The following is a 20,243-nucleotide window of genomic DNA, read 5'->3' on the forward strand; positions in this document are numbered from 1 at the left end:
ACATGCAAACTAGAACACAAAATTTTGAATGAAAACCAAAGTCCAAAGAGTCATTTTCACTTTTGAGTCCAAAACAAAATCTTGAATGATCTAAGGTTAAAACAAAGCACTTCAAAGTTCTTAAAACAACACACAAAATCTCAATCTTGAATGCTCAAAAGAAAACACTTGAATGTTTAACCACTTGTCTTTGAATGCATGTTGCTAAAATCACTCTTGAATGACATGGATTAAAATCAAATTTTCCTTGAATGCATGATTAAAACAACAAATCCAATCTTGAATTCTAAGGATCAATTAACCATTGCAATATCAAACACTTCATTTGGAGCTTCTAAAAATTGAACAAAACAAATCTCTTTTTGCAATCTAGGTAAAGTTTGATTTTTGGACATTTAAGAAACCTTGTTAAGTTAAAATACAAATTTGCAAAAATCAATTTGAGTAGTTCCTTGGACTCACCTCTTTTCTAATCACCCATCAAATATTAACCATTGGTTGCAATCTCAGCGCCATTTATGGGGATGGGTCTACTTGAAAAAGGTGTTAAATGTTCCACAATCTAACTCACTCACTTGGTCTTTGAATGTTTGCTTTAACTTTATCAAAATTCTTAAATGATCAAAACTCTAGATTAAATCGATCACACTTCAAGTTTGGACACTAAAATTGAACAACAACTGACGTGGAGAGCCTCCGGGCGCGCGCTTGAAATCGAATCTCACACACTTTTGTTTTGGGCTTAAAACAAACTCACACTCAATCTTGAATGCCTTAAAGAAAATTAATCGATACTTGACGTGGAGGGCCTCTGGGCGCGCGAGTTTGCTTTTGTTGACCCTAACTCTTCTTATTGTTTTCATTCTTCGATCGATTTACTTTTGTTAGCGCTTCAAGTTGGAATAAACATTGTATCTTAAACATGAGTGCTTGCAAAGTCTAGATTAAAAAACTTAAGCATCAGTTGGTAAAAAAACAAGTGTGTTTTTTAGCCCAAGGTCATCCAAGTCTTCTCTCCCCTTGTCGTCTTTCGAGGCCATCTTGGGTGCATAAGATTAGGATCCAAAACCTTGTTTCTTTTTAGGAGGCCTGCTTGGGAATTTCATCACCCCTTGGACGACCTCAACTCCAGCGTTCTGGCGGAGTATAAGAATCGGAAGGTGAATCGAAAGACACCTCTCTTGGGGTCAAGATTTTGTCACTCGGGCTAAGCCTCAAGGAACTTTATACCCTTGAGAAGTGAAAGAGGAGAAGTGGGTTACCGCTCCTCTCGGCTGTGTGACATCTTTTTGGTCTCATCTACGAATTTGGGCCTCACGTACCTTGGGTATATCGAGGACTCCTTAGCTAAGCCAACTGTCAACCCTGTAGACAACCATCTAGGATGTTAATGTGTTTGAGGTGACTGATTGAAACATTTGTAGAACATACACACTCCTTGGCGCAAGTATCACTTTCTGAGAATCAAAAACTTCTATCTGGTTGTTTCTATCTATTGCTTGATCTTTTATTTGTTGAATAAATATTTGCCAAACTTGGTCAATCCTAGCTTAGGGCATACTTAGCGTAGTCACTGCCTATTCCAGAAGTTGAATGAGTTGAGGCAAAACAACCAAGATCTCTCAAAGCCAAGCAGATTCAGAAATTGATGTCAGAGCAACCCAAACCCAAACAGAAGTTCCACAAAGTTAAACTCAAACCATCTCTAGCATACCAAGAACTTTCAGCCAAGAGAAAAGAAATAACACCAAGCCCACGAATTGCCAAACTCCACAAAGTAGAGGCAAAAGCTACCGACGAAGCACTTCAAGAGGCCTGGTTAGAGCGCACCATCAAATTTAGCCAACATCCAGGAGTTAATCCTGCTTATGCCTTACCAACTAGGCATGATTTCTATGATTAGACACCCTTGTTTCTCCACATCTTCTTGGATAAGCTTCACTTTAGAGTCATTTTTGTAGAAAAGTCAGCCATCTTAGGTTATCCCCTTAAGCATTATTAGCTCATCCATATCATTTAGAATCAAACCATCTAGCCAGCAATCAAAACCTCACATCCAAGCCTTAAAAATTGTTGTCACTTTTGCCAAAAGTTTGCCACTCCTAAAAATCTTCCAAATCCATCAATCTCACCAAGGTTATCCCTTTGACAGAGCTTTGTCTAGGGTAATCCAGCTTTGTCACTTGTTATCCCTCATCACCTTGAGCTAAAGGTTGGGATCCACAAGTGGTCAATCTCGTGTTCTTCCTAAAGGATCATCAGTCTATCCTTAAGTTGACACAATCACCACCGAGCTTGCACATAGGAAAGCAGACCTTTCGTGCTTTGGCAACGTATCTTTGAAGTTTGAATCTCCAACCCAATCCTCCTTAGGTTTTTTCATATAGCTTTGCCTTAACCTAGGAAATCATTTGCATAGAGAAGCCTTCCCGCTTTTGCATCCATCAGCATTATTGCATCTCATCCCTAGGAGCATTTTTCATGCCACCCGTCACTCGCTTAGCCAAGAAGAAAGAAACAATGGAGCCCTATCATTTGGATCGAACAACCTCACCCCCCTTGAGCACTCAACCATCCTTCAGCCCAGAGAAAGCTATGCCATCATGTACTGACATTGAAGCTTTCATGAACCAACCAGGAAATGCAGTATTGGTAAATGCCATTATAGACAAGAACAAAGAGACAATCATGGCTAATTTTCGAAGGGAAAATGTAGGAACCTTTCACTTTGGAAGACCCCCTCCATTATCAGATCCATCTCACCCATTGTTTGGGCAGCTACCACCACCCATAGGCTCTTATGAGCTACCACCACCCATAGGCTATTATAATTATTTTATTTAATAATAATTAAATTAGAGTTACATTTAAACAATGAGTTTTGATTATTATTATTAATTTAAATAATAAATTATGCTTTAATTAGTGCTTGCACTAATTAATAAAGTGGAGGAAAATAAAATATAAAAGAATAAAATTTAAAGATAAAGTTATAGTGGTGTAGTTATATTTATTTAATTTAATGATAAATATTTAGGAGTTTTATTTTAATAATAAACTCTAAATAATGTTATCAATTAAATTAATAAATATATTATTAAAAATGCTTCAAAAATTCATTAAAGAAAGAAAGATAATTTTTTAAATTAAGATATTTTGTAATAAAATATCTAAAAGAGTTGTGCATGAAAAGGTAAAAGGTAATAAAGTAATAAACAGTAATTGATTAGTGAGTTCTAGCTCGTGGTTGTACAACCAAAGCCCCAATTTAGGGGAGAACTCTTTATCAGAGATCTAGAGCTTATTTTGCAATTATATAGGTTTTGGGGAGCAAAATTTGGAATAAGATCAACAAAATTGTTGAGAGTTTTGGAGGGTTTGGATTTGCATGTAGTCATAGATTGTCTCAAATTTTAACTGTGGTTTTGAGGTTTTGGGAGCGAAAATTCAAAATTGGATCAAAAGAAATGTTGAAAGTTTAAGAGGGTTTGGATTTGCATGCATTCACAAATTGTCTCAGAATTTATTTGTGGTTTTGAGGTAGGGTTTGAAAACCTATTGTAGAATTTTGTTGAAAGATCTGTCTACTTTGTGTCTTCCTTGTTAGTGTAAATAATTATTATTTACACTTTACTTAAGTTTACTTAGGATAAATGCATTATCTTATTATTTATTAGGTTAGACACTTAGGATTTTATGTACTCATTTGAGTTGTCATGTTGACAACATAGGAGTAAGAAACTCTAATTTAGCACACGGTGTCTACATCACTGGAGTTTGCATAATCAACTAAGTTGTCATGTTGACAACACAGTTGTTCGCACTCTTAATTAAGCACATGGTGTCTACAACATAATTTTATGTGACACGCCTTTGTAGGCTTATCCTCTCATCATCACACTAACTCCTGTGCTTAATGGAGGATAACCCACTCTTGGACATGTGCTTAGTTGTGAGGCTCATCATATTACTAACTCCTAAACATTCTAGATGCATCTTAGAGGCTTTTATATACAGGGACCTCTAGTGTATTATACAATCAATCAATAACAATCAATTGAATATCATATTGTTATTCTAATCATACTCTATTGGTTTTTTTGTGCTAGTTATTTTACTTCTTGGTCTTGGGTGATTTTTCCCGAAGAAAATTTCGTATATGGTATTAGAGCAATACCAAATTCTTACATCGTATTAGAGCCATAGGAGCGTCATTTCATAGTCATTGGAGACCACTACTGTTTCACCTCTCTGAGAACACCTTGATTCAGATTCAGAGTGTCCATAGCTATTGAGAGTGTCTAGAGCCAAAGCAGACCTCTCCATTACATCCAAAGCATCGATTCAGTGAAAATTGACTATTTATTTGCCAATATTGGGCCATAGTCAAATTTGAGGCAAAAAAAATTTGCAAACCGACACCCGAAGGCCCAATTTGCAAGTACAACCTGCAAAGAAAAACATTTTGTAGGAATTGGGTGGTGAAATCTTGGCCCCTGTAGATGGAATATTCTATCATAGGGTAGAATATTCCTTATTATAATTGGCAAGCATCACATATTTTCTAGTGAATATTCCAAATTCTAGGACAGGCTTGACATTCTGCCTTTACACTAATGGCAAGCACACATTCCAAATTTCGGGGCGGGATTGACATTCTAGTTTTACACTATTGGCAAGCACAAATCCAATAGCCCAACGACTCTGATTTGTTTTAAATTCATGGGCTTGTTCTTTTATATATCACCAAATAGTGTCGTGTAAGCAATGTGGGACTAAGTCCCTGTCGACCTTTTTTTAATTCCCACCGCCAGGGTCTTGAAACTCCTGGTAGCAGCATTCGCTGACACCAAAAATGAGGCTCCCACAAAATCACATCCACCGAAAACTTTCATATCCCCGATGCGTTGGAAACTCTAAAAACTAGTGTTGGCTCGCCACATACGCATCCACACAGTGATCACCATACCACACAGTGCTATGACTATACCTCCACCCACTCAACAAACAACTCAGCTCCTACATATGTGGCACACCATCAAACTGCCTAGTTAGTGAGCCAACTCAGTAGACAACTAGCTCTCTAATCCAGTCAATAATGACACGTGGATCAGCCACATCATCATAGCCATAAAATCCAACTCAGCAACCACCTAGTTGTTTTGTATGCTTTGTATAGTGTTCGTATTGTTGACATCAACACTGATATCATGGCCACATCAGCCAGGGAGGTCATTTTCGCTAATGTCATCATTTTCACAAGCCTAAATTTGATGGTTGTTTAACCATCATCAACAAGCCAAATTGAACTATTGCAATGACTATTTGGGCATTAAATTTAACCTTGTGTTTTGCTGATTAGACCCCTCTCCAGATTCAGTTTTGATTTGACAGTCTGACTTTGGGAGGCCATATCTCAGTCATCCAAACTCCAAATTAGGTGCAATTTTTTTAATTTTGGGTAGAATTTCCTAAAAAATTTAGTGGTGCTATTATTTTCTGATTTTGGTGCAAGGATTTGTTAGAATTACAATTTTTGATGACTGTACCTGCTAGTTTGTGGTGATTGATTAGGAAAGTATTGTACATACTTCATAAATTCTTTGGGGCTCCAAGCATTGCCCCAAAAAAAAAATTGGGTCCATTTTATCGAGATTTTGAGCCAACATGTAATTATTAATTATAACCCTAAAGTGGTAAAATACTTGTATAAAAGGGCTTAGGGTTAGGGATTGTTTGATAAGTTGTGATGTGAAATTAGTTCTTGCGGCGGTATTGAGCTATAAGGGATTACATATTGTAATCAAGTTGTAATCACTAAATCGTACTAATATTAAACTTGTTGTTTGGTAGACGTAGCCCAGGGATTGGGTGAACCACATTAAATCTTGGTGCCTTGAGTTCTTTTCTGTGTGATCTATTATTTTCTGTTATTGGTTATATTTGCATAAAATTGTTATTTCTATCTGTGGTTTAATCCTAACAAGTGGTATCAAAGTGAGGTTATTTTTTAGTTATCCTTTGTAGGAAAGTTTCACGATTGAGTGGTAGTGATGGCAGACAAGGGTAAGCTGAGGGTTGACAAGTTTAATGGGCAAAACTTCTAGTTATGGAAGAAGCAAATGGAAGACTATCTTTAGCAAAAGGATTTATGGAAGACATTGGAAGGTAAAGCCAAGAATCATGGATCTATGTCAAATGACAAATGGGATCTTCTAGATAGAAAGGCACTTGGAAGCATTCGATTATGCTTGGCACCATCAATGGCATTTAATATTACAAAAGCGAAGACAACAAAAGAGTTGATGAAAACCCTAGCGACACTGTATGAAAAGCCCTCTGCTTCAAACAAGGTATTTCTCATGAAGTGTTTATTTAATATGAAAATGGCAGAAGGTGGATCTAATGCAGATCATTTAAATGAGTTTAATACTATTACTAGTCAGTTATCTTCTGTGGGTATCAATTTTAAAGAAGAAATTAGGGCTCTCTTAATTTTGTGTTCTTTGCCTAAAAGCTAGAATGGCTTCGTAATGGTTGTGAGTAATTTTGTTCCTGGATCTAGTACCCTAAAATTTGATGATGTGATCAGTGTTATTTTGAGTGAGGAAACTCATAGGAAATCCTCAGCTGGATCTACATCAAGAAGTGCTTTGAATGCACAAAGCAGGGATAGAACGACTGAGAGAGGAAGTAATTCTGGAAATCATGGAAAATCAAGAAGAAAGTCAAAGGGGAGGAGGTCTCCATCGAGAGGATCAAACAACTGTTGGTACTATGGGAAACTAGGTCATAAAAAGAAAGATTGTTGAAATTGAAAGAAAAATGGAGATAAACTAGATGGAGAGAAGGAGGCAAATGTGATAAGTAACAAATTCGAAGAGGATGCTTTTCTTCTGTCTTTAGAAAGTGTTCGTGATTCATGGGTTTTAGATTCTAGTGCTTCATTTCATGCTACACCTCATAGAGGTTATTTCATTGATTATGTCTAAGGGGATTTTGGGCTTGTTTATTTGGAGGATAATGAAGCCTATTAGATTGTTCGAAAGGGAAAAATTAAGATTAAGTTGCAGAATGGGAATCATTGGCTACTACATGAGGTAAGACATGTTCCAAGGCTGAGTAGGAATTTAATTTTAATAGGGCAACTCGGTGATAAGGGTTATGTAGTTACTTTTAATGATAAAAATTGGAAGGTTTCAAAATGTTCCCTTGTAGTAGCAAAAGGTGTGAAAGTAGGAACCTTATATCTTTGTACAGGTCATATTGTTCCTTCTACTTTAATTGTTTGAAAGAAAAATGAATGTTCAACAATAATTGATGTAGTTGAGCAAAGAGAACAAATAGTTGTTGTAGATTCTAATACAGTGTTGTGGTACAATAAACTTGGGCACATGAGTGAGAAAGGTATGAAAGTACCTCATTCAAAGAAAGTTTTACCAGGCCTAAAATGTATTAATATGGATTTCTGTGAAAGTCGAGTGTATGAAAAACAAAAGAGAGTGAGTTTTGTAAAGACTGTGAAGGAAAACAAAAAGAAAAAATTAGAGCTTGTGCATACAAATGTATGGGGACTGGCTCAAGTATTTTCCCTTGGTGGCTCTCATTATTATGTTACATTTATTGATGACACAACTAGAAAAGTATGGGTTTATTTGCTTAGAAAAAAATTTGATGTATTTCAAACTTTTAAGAAATGGAAATGCTTGGTTGAAAATGAGACTGGTAAGAAATTAAAATGTCTCAGATCTAATAATGGTGGTGAGTATTGTAGTCATGAATTTGAAGATTATTGCTCCACTAATTATATTTGTAAACAGAAAACTATTCCAAGGACTCCATAGGAAAATGGAGTGGCTGAACACATGAATAGGACTATAATGGAGCATGCAAGGAGCATGAGGTTGCATGCTAGGTTTCCCTTACACATGTGGGCGGAGGCTGTCAATACTATTGTATATTTGATTAATATAGGTCCCTCTACTCCTTTGGGCTGTGGTATTCCAGAGGAAGCATGGAATGGTAAAAAGGTGAGTTATTCTTTTCTCAAAACCTTCAGCTGTGAAGCATTTGCTCACATAGATTCTAAAAATAGAACCAAGTTAGAAGCTAAGTCAAAGAAATGTGTATTTGTTGGATATGGACTAAATAAATTTGGTTATAGGCTTTGGAATTTTGAAAATCATAAAATTTTAAGAAGTAGGGATGTCATATTCAATGAGAAGGTGTTGTACAAAGATATGTTGCAGCAACATGAGAAGAAAGAAGATGATTATGTAGTGCTAGATGATACTCCAAAAGCTAATGTTCTAGCCATTCCTCATGATGTGCAACAACTACAACAACAAATACCACACACACTAGTGAGTGTCAGATGGTCAACAAGGCAAATTAGACCTCCAGAAAGATTTTCTCCCTCTTTGTATTCAATTTTACTTACTGATGCTGGTGAACCTAAATGTTATGATGAAGTTGTGTAGGTGGATACTAAGATTCAATGGGAGTCTGCAATAAAAGACGAAATGGACTCTTTTCTAAAGAATAAGACATGGAATTTATGCAAGTTACCTGTAGGTAAAAGAGCTTTATAGAATAAGTGGGTTTATAGGTTGAAATAAGAGGAAGGAGGTAAGAAAAGATTTAAAGCTAGGTTAGTTGTAAAAGGATTTGCATAGAAAAAAGGCATCAATTTTGATGAGGTATTTTCTCCTGTTGTTAAGATGACTTCTATCTGTACTATTTTAAGTCTTGTGGCTACTGAAGATTTGCATTTTGAGCAGCTTGATGTTAAAATAGCCTTCTTTCATGGTGATTTGGATGAAGAGATATATATGGCTCAGCCACAAGGATTTGCAGTCAAAGGTAAGGAGAACTTAGTGTGCAAATTGAAGAAAAGTTTATATGGCTTGAAGCAAGCACCTCAACAATGGTATCTAAAATTTGATATTTTTATGCATGAGCATGGATACAATAGGTGTCATTCAAATCATTATGTTTATTTTAAGAGGTTGGATGATGATAGCTACATTATTTTATGTTTATATGTTGATGATATACTTGTAGTTGGGTCTAACATGGATCACATTAAGGGGCTAAAATGCCAATTAGCACATGCATTTTCTATGAAGGATTTGGGGGCAGCAAAATAAATCCTTGGTATGAAGATTTGCAGAGATAGGAAAAATAGAAAATTGACACTATCTCAGGCTGATTATGTTGAGAAGGTGTTGCAACGTTTCTCTATGGAGAATGCTAAAGCTGTCAGCACACCTTTACCTGGTCATTTGAAGTTGACTAAGGAGATGTTTCCTAAGACACAAGAAGAAGAGGATGAGATGTTCAAGGTACCCTATGCTTTAGCTATAGGAAGCTTGATGTATGCTATGGTATGTACTAGGCTAGATATTGCACATGCAATGGGAGTCGTAAGCAGGTATATGAGTCATCCAGGAATTGAGCATTGGAATGTTGTCAAATGGATTCTCAAATATTTGAGAGGAACATCTAATAAGTGTTTACACTTTGGGGGCTCTACTATTGATTTATAGGGCTATGTTGACTCAAATTTGGAAGGGGATATTGATAGCAGGTAGAGTACTACGGGTTATGTCTTTACTATTGGTGGGGCATCCATGAGCTAGGTTTCTAGGTTATAGAAGGTTAATGCTTTATCCACTACAGAGGCAGAGTATGTGGCTACTACAGAGGTAGCCAAGGAGATGATATGGCTTCAGTTCTTCTTGGAAAAGTTGGGACACCCTCAGAGGGATAATTATTTGTTTACAGATAAGCAAAGTGTCATTCATCTTGCAAAGAATTCAGCTCTGCATTCAAAGGCCAAACACATACTATTGCAGTACCATTTCATTTGGTCAATTTTGGAGGATGGATAGTTAAAGCTAGATAAGATACATATAGATGACAATCCAGCAGATATGTTTACAAAGGTAGTAACAAGGGAGAAGCTGAACTACTCTTTATCTTTAGTTGGTCTTTTAGACTGAACATGAATAAAAGAACAGCAGAATCTAGGGTGGTTTGTGTAATACCCCAAAATTGGCTCATTGTCATTATACCAATTCTAGTCTATTTCTGATAATTCCAAAGTCCTATTCTAATAGGCAATTCTCATTCTGCTATTCGCTACTTGACTTAATTTTCAGATGTAGAAAAACCCTAATCTGCATTCATCATATTTCTTATTTAATTCCTATAGTACGTACTCATATTAGTTGCATTAAACCTACTTGATTAATATTTAATTTAATTATTAAGTATTTATACTTTAATTAAATTAAATTATATCCTAAGGCTAATATACTATGGAATTAAATTTATTTAATTTAATAAATACGCCTATCTTAATTAATTAAATGTAATTATTTAATTAAATGAGAAAGTTATTTCTAATTAATTAAAAGAAATTATTTAATTAAATAGAGTACTTACTTCTAAATAATTAAACAAAGTTATTTAATTAAATGGGAAGACATTCCTAATTAATTAAATAAAGTTATTTAATTAAACAAAAGTGTCTCTAATTAATTAAAGATTATTTAATTAAATAGAAAAAGTAATTATGAGAGCATATTTCATTTTATTAAATTAAATATCTCAACAAAATCTCTCTTCAGCTCAAAAAAGGGGAATTTCCAGTTCACTATTGATCAAAAATGAGTTAACACAGTTAACTCCTTTTTCTACTCAAATTAAAACAGTTAACTCCTTATTTATCTCAAATTAAGTCTGTTAACTCCCTTTAACTTGGGAATCTCCCTTTATGACTGAAACTCATCTTCAATCCTGACCGTTGATCTGAATCGATCTCAACCATTGATGGATTCCAGGAAACTCTATTTAAGAGACCCTCATCTCTTCATTTGGGGGAGGATGAATTGATTTGCTATCGAATTGCTGTTAAAATTCATGCTCATATTTACTTACATTTCTTGCACACATTCTCATTTTTAGTTTAATCTCATTTTAGTTTAATCATGCATATGCTTAATCTAGTTTGCTTCATTTGTTCTTAGATTACGTTGCATCTTTCATTTTCTTAGATTAATCCGTATACTCATTTTTAGCTTAATTCCATTGTCAAATCCTTCGTTCTTAGAAGGTCTGGTTGCCTACACCTCAATTCTGAGGATATTAATAGGCAAAATCCCTTTAGATAGAAGGCAACAGGTCTCTTTGCAAGGCAAATTTCGGATGTACAATTCAATGTTCATTCCGTGATGAATCCGCAAATAAGGACCGTGTTGAAGTGTGTGTGTTAGCATAGGCCACATTTTCACGCATACATTTCTGGCGCCCACCGTAGGGCAGGGAAAATTAATTTTTCTGGCCTCTTTTTGTATTTTTTTAATCATTTTTTTGTTCTCTGTCCGTACTGTTCCGTAAGGTTCGAATCTTCGCGCGAAACTGTTCATTTTCGCGCGAGGATCTAGAATCTTCGCGCGAAGATTCTTTCCGCATCGCGCGAGAAAGTTCTTCGGCGCGCGAATCTTCGCGTGAGACTTTATTTTTTCGCGCGAGCTAATTTTAATCTCGTGCAAGCTGGATTTGATTTCACGCAGGCCGTAAAACTTCTTCGCGCGGACTGTCAAGAATTTTGCGCGAAACTTTGCTGACAGAGGCAAATTTTATTTGCATTGATTTGCATATTTTTTTGATTTTTCTGTTGACTGTTAGCAGTTTCTAGTGTTTCTGTATTTTGTCTTGATTTTTTTTTTTGAACAGCATAGTAGCTATTTCAGGAATAATGGGAGAAGCGTGCTAAAGTTGTCAAGAACAGGTAAGAATCTACTAAGCGCGTTGCAAGGATCACCAGGTAATCTTCATCAGCTGATAACATTTCATTTGGATCTAAAACAAACATCTTTCATGTCAAGCTTGTGTGTTTCCTTCTGTACTTCCATTTTACAACACATGCATAAACTCATACTAGGGTGTAATCTCTATTAGTATTCATTTAGCAGGCTTAGTCTTTAGTGATAGATCTGATTAACTATCTTGGGTTATTGGACTCGCTAATCCGCTGGCCCCTCATTCCACCCTGTGGTTGCAAGCTCAGCGCCACGTTAAATAGGGGAGGGGTCTACAGGACATAAGCGTTGAAGGCTCCACAAGGTAACCCTTTTGTGCTTTTTAGAACTCACTAATTTCTGAGTTGTGGACTCGTTTTGGCTTGTGTGAGGGGTTAAATGTTCCACATCTTTGGACTCACCTCACATTAGTTAAAGCGTTAAGTGTACCACCTTGGGCTTTATTATTACTTTTAGATAGATTTGCTTTCAGGAATTAACATCTGTACACACATAGTAATTAAGCCCCCATGAACACTATTCGTGGATCTTGAGGGAGTGGGTTCCTAGTGAAACTCCTCTATAAGACGAATTCCTTATGGGTGGGGAGGATACTTTGAGCATCTTGTAGATAGATGAATCTTTGACATGTTGATTAAGGCATCCTTTCTCCGGAGAGGTTGATAGATCACAGGAAGATGATATCATAGATCTTTAAGGGATAATCTTAGTCTAGCATGTCGGATTAATCTTTTTGCTTTGATTGAGCTAAAGGTGAAAAGGTGTCAGAACCTTGAATCTGGAAGCTAAGTCCCCTTGTGGTATACTATTGTGAGTCGGTCACCTTTAGAGAGGGTTAACCGTAGCAGACAATCCCTCTACAGGGAAAACTCTGATGATGGAACCTCAAGTGGTAGTAGCCATTTTCGCCATGGTAGTGACAATCGCTATATAAATGTCCTTGTGGAAGAAATCTCCACGGGTGTGGTTCACTGTGGGTTGTCAGATCTCCCTAGCAGCTCTTGAAGATTAAGTTCTCAAACTGTGTCAAAACCTCGGTGCGCCGGGATTGGAGGTCACCCCTGTGAGCCATAAAAGTTGCAGAGTCAAACCATTATTAAATGCCTTAGAGAAGCCAACTTTTATTTTTCTAAGGAACATGTGCGATGATTGCAAAACTCTTTGAAAATGTACACAAATAGCTCTCTTATGGATTAAACACAAACTAAGTCACTTGATTGTTCATGTGCAAGGTTGCTTTTGCCCTTGCTCATTATTTTCGGACGTGCTTGAAATCACTTGCTTGCTGTTCTACGTGCATGTTTATCTACCTGGTTATTGGATCGATCAAAAATTTTGTCAAAATTAGTCGCTATTGTGAAACTGTTCTGTCCATTCGCGCGAAATCATTGGATCTCGCGCGAAGCCATTTTGCCCTCGCGCGAAATTAAAGTTCTGTTGCGCATCTTCACGCTATACAGAAACATTCTCGCACGAAATTAAAAACTGTTACTAATCTTCGCGCGAGACATAAACATCTTCGCGCGGGCCGTAAAACTTCTTCGTGCAACCTGTAAAGGTTTTTCGCGCAAAGTTTTGTATCAACATTTACAATCTGGGTCTATTTTAGCTATCTGCAGCCTGCACGCTGTCTTTTTTTTTTTGCGTCCATTTATCGCTCTCTGTTTGCAAACAGTCCTGGAACAACGACACTTTGCTTAATTGAAAACTTGTGTCTTATACCTTGACTAGTATCGTCTCATACATCCTCGTCTTAATGCTTGCCATACTTTGTGCTACAGTGGTCATAATCTCTGGCTATTTTAGCCTTTAAATCAGACCATTTGTGCCTTAGTGAACAGCATTCTTGTTACTATCTTGTCCTTTTTGAGACTCAGTCTTAGTATAGTCCTTGTCTAGGTTCTAGCTTTGTGTCCTTGCCTATGACTGTCACAACCAGAAGTGGCAACGTGTTTTATCCTGATGATATTAGATGTGGTCATGCTAGGGGTTGTAATTGCAGCAGAGGTAGCTTACCTTTCACTATGCAATCCATATCTAGTTTGGCTAGTGAGGCGTCTTCACGATCTTCCTCACCTGCAAGGTCATCTCAAGATCAACGAACATTTCCCAATTTGCAACAAATTGGGAATCTTTTTTACCAAAAGGATACTGAGACAGGTAGGAGTCCTGCATTCTCAAACACAATGTATGACCCTTTCTCCACGGACCCTTTTCAAACACAACATACGGAAACTAAACAAGTTCCTATAGTGCCTAATCGTGAACCTGAACGGGGTAGCCATAGTCGATATCAAGAACAACCTAGGGATGACAAGGAGAAAGAGAAAGAAAATGACACTGATGAAGAACAAGAAGAGGTGGAAATCCTTCTTGAACACATAGCAAGATGTCGACGAGACAAGAACTTTCAGAAGGTCATGGGAATCCTAATCAACGAAGAGAAAGAAAAGTACTTTCTCAAACTCGCCCAAGAGGGAGCTAAACTGCCCACACATTTCGATGTGGAGACCATTATCACACGTGAAGAAGAAACCGAGACCACTAAACTCCAAAAACAACTAAAAATTATGCAAGACCAATTGGCTCAGATGATGCATGAGAAAGAGAAACCTAAAAAGACATACACATTGGACACTCTTTGTTCATTTCCATTTGACAAAAGTATAAACATGCCGCCTTTCCCAAGAGGTGTAGAACTACCCAAATATGACAAGTACTTTGGTACTACTGATCCCCAAGATCACTTGCGAGAATTTGGTGCTTTATCTATGGAGTTTATACACAATCAAACGTACCTCATGCATTTATTCCCTAGAAGCCTAGGTGGTCAAGCTTTGGAGTGGTTTTCACATTTACCTCCTGGCATCAAGACGTTTGACAAAATTGCTAATTCATTTGTTCAGCAATATTCTCATAACATTCAACACCCTGTAAATATTCGAGATCTATGCAACCTTAAACAGAAGGTGGGTGAGCCTTTTCTCACTTTCCTCCAACGGTGGAGATAGCTTTATACCAAGTACTGCCATAAAATCCCAGAAACGGAGAAGCTCGACATTTTCACCGATAACCTCTTACCTGATTTCGGGTATAGAGTCCAACTACAAGGTCCGCATACCTTTGAAGACATGATTACATAGGCTATCCATATCAAAGAATTTATGGTCAAGAAGGGTGAGCTCACTCTTTAGAGAGACTCAAAACAAAGTTCCACTTCCAACAAGGATAAAATCAAACATGTCAACAAGAATCGAGAAATTGTACATGATGGGGTTGTTGATAATGTCACACCAAAACCTGCTAAAGCAGCATTTAATCTCACAGACTGCTTCAAAGCAACCAAAAGTGCTGAGAAGCCTCCTCCTGACAATAAAATGTCTGGGAATAAACCGAGAAACTCATGGGCAGCACGACCCAAGCGAGAGTATATGCCTTTAGGAGAACCTTTGGATATGGTTTACAAAACATTGCTACAACACAAGCTTATCTCACCAATGGATAACCCTCGTCCCTATGATCCACAACCACGTCCACCATGGTGGAATGAGACCTCATTTTTTGAGTATCACCAAAACAAGGGTCATAAAACCATCAACTGTATAAACTTACGTCATAAAGTCCAAGACATGATTGATGCTGGTGAACTTGTGGTAGATGGACATAACAAAAACTCGGACCACAAGGCGTTCAAAGAGCCTTTCCCACCTTATGAAAAAGGAGAGACTTCGAAACCAGAACCCTACAATAAGGTCAACTATACGTATTCCAATGATGACAATGTCATTCACATGGTTGAACCTGTAGATTTTGAATATTGCGACATTATTACCATAAAGGGGAAACAAGATAATGATAAACCCAAGACACCATTTGTCTTGAGAGGCCCTACTTTCAATAACATGGATAATACGTCTTCACAACACTGTGCTAATGTTGTTACTCGCTCTCATGCGAAATCGGTGCTCAAAGGTCCTACATCTCCTACTTCAAATCTCGAACAACACAAGGACAAAGCCCTTGCTGGTCCATCCGGTAAAGGTGCAAAACACGCGACGAACTTGACTGTAACCATTTATAGTGTTCTAGATCAATTGAAATGAACCAATGCTCACATTTCTATATTTGAGCTGCTTAAAATCTCGCCCGCTCATAAGCAAATTCTGGACAGAGCCCTCACTGAGACAAACATTCCTCAGGATCTTGATCTTGAATGATTTCAATCCATGGTAGGTCACCTGACCTCACCTCATCTTATGACCTTCTCCGAGGAGGATGACAACTCACTGAATCACCCACACAATCAGCCTCTACACATTGAGGTTATGATCCACCAGACACGTGTTTTTCGGGTACTCATTGACAATGGCACTGGCCTAAATATTATTTCTGTAGCTCTGCTTAAACAATTGAGTTATTCTGAGGACTCTATCAATCCTCGACGAAATATCACTATTAAAGCATACGATGAAGTAGAACGAAAGTCACTAGGTCTTGTGACTTTACCAATTCGTGTCGGTCCTGTCGAAAGGGATGTCACCTGTCAGGTGCTCGACATTCCCTTAGCCTACAACATTCTGTTAGGACGGCCATGGATACATGAGATGCGCACTGTGCCATCCACATACCACCAATGCATTAAATTCCCATTTCATGGCTCTGAAGTTACTATTCCAGAAACTACTAGCTACACTTGCAATATGCTCAAAGTTGCTGAATCTTTCGTCCCTGCTAACCGTGAGTCTACTGATTGTCACAACAATAAGCTGAAACAAATTGAGCAGTCATTTAAATTGAAAGAAACTGGTATGGGAGAGTACCACATGGAACCAGTGTTATCATTAACAACAATTCCAGAATCCCCTCGACATTTTGGGAGACCCTCACTAGCAAAGAAGCCATTCGTATTGACACCTCATACCAAGTTTAATGGTTCTTTTGTCAAAGCTACAGTTCCCTTAGAAGATGAAAGCGAAAACAGAGCCATTGCTACATGGCTTTACAAAGAAGAGTCTCTAGTAGACCTAATAGAACAAGTTCGAGAAATCACTCCTAAGAAGTATGGACCTGGTCTTAAGCTTATGAAGCGTTTTGGCTACAAGGGAACTGGCCCTATTGGGTGCAATAACAATGGTTTAATAGATCCTGTCAAAGCAATAGCTTGAAGCAACAATGACACAACTGGCCTAGGGTTCAAGAAGGTCCCTTTCCATTTGGGATCCAATAAATTCATACCTGTACCTGAGAGTTCATCTAAAAATGAGTCACAATCTGAATCAGGTACTCAAAAGGAAGAATCTGATGATGAGGATTCTTACCCTCATCCTATTCCTTATGATCTTACTAAATTCTTTGTTGGGCCAGATGACTTTGTGCCATGTGTTAGCACTCTGGATGATACTAATGATTCTTCTGAGGACAATACTGAGCAACTCGAATATCATTCAGAAAAGGGAGAATCTAGTCAGTCATGTCATGTTGAGTATTTGTGTAAGAATCCAGAGGCTGAAGGAGAGTATGTCCCTATCATTGTTGGGGAGTTCAATAGTCTCTCACCATGTAGCACCGATTCTCATGAATATGAATTTGAAAATCTTTCAGAAGCGACTACTGATAAAGACATTGACCAAGTGCATGTCTATGAAAATCAAATCGAAGTAAGTGAAACGTCTAGGGATAGGTCATAGGGGTCTGGTCCAACTAGTGTCTTAGATTCATCAATTACTAATGTTCGTACTCTGAGACGTTTGAATACACCTGTGGGTGAGGTCGCCGTAGGTCTCGAATTGTTGGTCCACGCATTTAATAACTATACTATGAACGCAATTGAACCAGCCACTACTCTCTCACTCACACATCCCGAGCTTACAGACTGGAACCCCAATGCATCTAACTAAGTCCCCACGTTCCAGAATGACTATACTCTTGCCTGTTACCTAAACGCTATCGAACCTGTAATGTCTTCCACCAATGAGCAGAGTGTCAACATGACTGAGGCCGACATCAAATATCTTAGTCACATAATTAAAAAGAAAAACTGCAAGAGGTCCGATGGTGAAAACCACATTGTGGCAGTGTCGGATCCAAAAATAGTAAAAACAAAAGACGTATCCAAGGGTGAAAACCTCTCTGAGGCGCCCGCAGATGAGATATTTGATGCCCTTCCCAGCCACTTTCAGGAGAGATCATCAGTGTTAATAGAGCCAACACATCCGATTAACCTAGGCACAAAAGAACATCCTCATGTGATACATTTGGTTCAGTCATTGTCAACTGAAGAAAAGGAACAATTCATTGCCTTTTTCAAGGGAAAGAAAATAAATTTTGCCTGGACATATTCTGACATGCCAGGATTGGATCCTGATCTTATTATGCACCACTTGTCCATAACGGCAGGCATAAAACCAGTTAAACAGAAGCTCCGCAAAATACATCCTCATGTTGCATTGCTAGTCAAAGCCGAATTGGAGAAACTTCTGAAGGCTGGTTTCATTCGTGCAATTGATTATGCTAAATGGATATCCAATATTGTCCCTGTGTCCAAGCATGATAAGTCTATCAGAGTTTGTACAGATTTCCGTGATCTTAACTTGGCATGTCCTAAAGATGACTTCCCACTCCCTAATATTGATATGATTGTGGACATGACAGCTGGCTATGAAATGTACTCACTTATGGATGGTTTTTCTGGATACAATCAGATAAAAATTGCACCAGAAGATCAAGAGAAAACAGCCTTCACATGTGCATGGGGAACCTTTTGTTGGAATGTAATGCCATTTGGTTTAAAGAATGCTGGAGCTACATATCAGCAGGCTGTTACTACAATCTTCCATGACATGATGCATAGAACTATGGAGGACTATGTTGATGATACTTTGGTCAAAAGCGCTAAACGCAATACCCATTTGCACGATTTGGGACCAATCCTAGATCGTATGGAAAATTTTAGTCTTCGGCTCAATCCTAAGAAGTGTGCATTTGGTGTCACATCAGGAAAACTGTTAGGATATATTGTTTCTGCAAAGGGAATTGAAGTAAATCCAGAAAAAGTACAAGCAATAATGGACATGCCACCACCTCGAAACATCAGTTAGATGAGAGGACTACAAGGAAGGCTTCAATCTATTCGCAGATTTATTTCACAATTGGCGGATAAATCACAACCCTTCACAAAGACTTTACATAAGGGTGTGAAATTCAATTGGAGCCGGGATTGTGAGCAAAGCTTAACACAGATTAAACAGTATCTTGTCAATCCACCAATCCTGATGCCTCCTATGCATGGGAAACCTTTGCTTTTATACATTTCAGCTACTGAAACATCTTTGGGAATCCTGTTGGCTCAAGAAGACAATGATAACAAAGAAAGAGCTATTTATTACTTGAGCCAAACATTGGTCTCTTACGAGAAAAACTATAGTATTATTGAGAAAGCTTGCTTGGTAGTTGCCTTTGCTTCCCAAAAGTTGAGACACTACATGCTTTCCCACACTACACGGCTTGTGGCTAAAATAGATCCCTTAAAGTATTTGCTCAGTAAGGCAGCTCTCACAGGAAGATTGGCTAAATGGGTCATGATACTAAGTGAGTTCGACATCCAATATGTTGAACGCAAAGCTATAAAGGGACAGGCAATTGCAGACTAGCTAGCTGAGGCACCCATACCGAGTCTCCTACCAATAAACATTGATTTTCTAGATGAGTCAATTCTAACACTCACTCACCATACATGGGTTATGTTCTTCGATGGATCCTTCACACAACAAGGATCAGGTGCTGGATTTCTTTTCATCACACCATAGAAATACTCATTGCCCAAAGCATACAAGATTATGTTTCCTTGTACAAATAACATTGCTGAATATGAAGCTTTGATCAATGGTATGAAAATTGCAGCTGAATGGAGAGTAGATCAATTGGATATCTTCGGTGACTCCCATCTTGTCATCAACCAAGTAAATGATGTGTATCAAACAAAGGATGAAAAACTAATTCCTTATAAGCACATGGTTGATGACTTGACAAAATATTTTGCACACATCACCTTCCAACAGGTTCCACGTGCAGGTAATAAAGCGGCTGATGCCATGGCCACTCTGGCTTCCCTTCTACAAATGCCAGAAAATGATCTCCGACACGAGTTCTTGGTGGAAGCGTTACACTACCCAGCCTATGACACACCTGATTCCAAGATGATCTGTTCTATTATAGGACAAGAATCATCCCGCTACCATCACATCCATTCCTACCTTCGTAATCAAACCATTCCGAAAGGTCTGACCCAGAATGAGAAACGTTACCTAATCCGTAACGCTTCACATTATGTCATTATTGCTAACGATCTATATAGGAGAGATCTCGATGGAACACTCCTTAGGTGTTTAGAACTCGACGAGTCCAAACGTGCACTAA

Source organism: Cupressus sempervirens, chromosome 8 (genome assembly GCF_028749045.1).
Source record: "Cupressus sempervirens isolate cs-2001-9-10 chromosome 8, ASM2874904v1, whole genome shotgun sequence".
Lineage (NCBI taxonomy): Eukaryota > Viridiplantae > Streptophyta > Pinopsida > Cupressales > Cupressaceae > Cupressus > Cupressus sempervirens.